Source organism: Talpa europaea (assembly GCF_964194135.1).
Source record: "Talpa europaea genome assembly, chromosome: 15".
Classification (NCBI taxonomy): domain Eukaryota; kingdom Metazoa; phylum Chordata; class Mammalia; order Eulipotyphla; family Talpidae; genus Talpa; species Talpa europaea.
In genome coordinates, this window is record NC_140083.1 from 20,050,115 (window position 1) to 20,052,524 (window position 2,410).

Here is a 2,410-nt window from a genome sequence, read left to right on the forward strand (position 1 = left end):
AATATTATGTAGAGAATTTGCACCATTTTAACTAGAGTAAACAAATATAAATGATAAATGATAATATTCCTCTGAGTTTATGCTCAACATTTCCTTTTTTGGATTGGGGAAGCAACCAGACATTTTCTGCTTTGCAGAAAAGATCAAAAAGCAACATCTGCATTAATTCTTGTTGCTATTTATTAAATCTGCAATTACTTTGCTTCATTTTTTTTTCTAAAATTGTAAGACATTAAATATGCAAGGCTAGCAAACTTGTGGTAAACCATAAACATTGCATTTTAATGTGAAACAGACAGAAAACCACTCCCATAGATCCACTCCAAGGAAACGTTGCCAGAACAATAGGGTCTCCTTTAAAGGGCAAAGTAGTAACTGAGAAGGAATGGGCACCTTGAGAAAATTCGATGTTGAACTTAAAGGGAAGTGAATAATAATCTTAAATTGTGAATAATAACTGAATAATAATAAGTGAATAATAATCTCTATGGTATATTTTAAAGTGGAAAGCCATAAGCTTGTATTATATATATGCTGCCCTAGACATACTTCAGGAATAAATATAAACTAAAAATAATCGTGTAAGAGATCGTAAAACATTTGTTTTCTCGCAAGTGAACCCAGGCAAAATTTCCCCAAAGATACACTAAGTTTAGGACATAAAAGTTATTTTCTTTGATTCTAATGGGTACTTTATTTTTTAATATGTTACAACTGAGTATGACTCCAAACAACGCTTTAATTCTAGTTGTGAATGTGCAGCTTCAATACGTATTGTTATAAGCATACAATTCAAAGATGATGAAACTAAAGATTATATCTACAATATGTGTTGGTTATAATTAGAACAGTCTCAGTGGGTTTTCAAAATATATCAACTCAAAAATAGTCTACTTGTTCTCTACATGATTAACTACTTTTTCTTATTCAGATTTTCTTAGTTACTTCAGTCAACTAAACAACTAACTCAGCAACAAACGTATATATCTGTAAGTGCACATTGAATTAAGGGGTAAATAGTGGATGGATTTGTCAAAACTATTTTGTTTGTTTACAGATTAGCCCTACTGGTAAAACTAAATAACATATGTTGTATAAAAGTTTTAGTGTTTTTCTGTGTATGTTTATGGTTTATTAAGAGTAAATAGTTTGAGAAACTCACTAAAATTTATTTTTTAAATTGAATTATACCAAGTTGAGGTTTTCAATTTGCTATCTGATGCTAAAAATTTAATATTGAAAACAAGATAATTTTGTTTTTAAAAAAATAGACTGGTTGCGTGGAACAAATTGGGTAACTTGTATTATTAATAAATTTATGGTCCATTGAGTCATTTTTGTGCATACTGTTGTGTAAGGCTGGAGTACAGAACAAAGAATAATAGGACACACCCTGAAAGAACACTTCTTCTGGGAAGGGGGAGGCAGAGCCAGCACGCAAAGCAAATCATAATATAATGCAATAAGTTCTTTAAAAGAGGTAAGAGCAATGTGCTTTGGGAGCACAGATAGGGAGAGCACAGCATTCTGCCTGGATGAACCAAGGAGTAGACAAGGAAAGCCAATTATCTCATTGGATCCTTACAACTCTCTTACAAGGTAGGCATTTTAAATGGCTGTAGATTTGGGTGTCCATATTGAGGGTAGCAACTGGGAATGGAGTGAAAAGGAGATAAATCTATTTAGAGAAATATGGCTAGAATATCATTTGGCACCACATTATGAGTGATCTTACTTGCAGCACAGGGGAGGACCTTATTGGCAAACCATGAAGAGTGAATGAAGACCAGTAGAAGATTAATACATTAAAATTTAATGTTTAGACGATGACTTGGGCAGCAGAGTAGGAGATGGGCTGGTTTAGACAAAGTATTCAAGGCATTTACCATTTGGAACCTCTCACCAAAGTTCAGAGGGTGATGAGAAAGGCCTGCACCATGATAAATACAATGAAATGGAAATATGAGATTGGCTTTCAGAGATATTTGTGAAGCAGGAATTGGAGATTTGTCATGTGTCCAGACAAATGTATTGGCTGTGGCATGGTTTGTGTTCTTTGAAAATTGAAAATTCCAACATGATTTAACACCATCATCATTTTGCAAATATATATATATAGATTTTGAATATATATTTTCTTAATTCAAACCCAAAATTCAAACAAGCAGCTTTAAATGATATTAAAATTAGTGTTCACAAGTGTGCAACTTAAGTCTATAACGTGTCTTATCCCCTTTCAAATATATTTCCAATGCTCTGTTTCCTAACAAGAGGCAAACTATATTTTTTTCTGTTTTCTCTATGCTACCTCCATAGTGTTAAATAAGAAACATAAGCAAAACCAATGCTACTTTAATAAATTTTGTTTCTTTCCCAGGTTCCCTGGTTGTAATACTACATGAGATAAAAC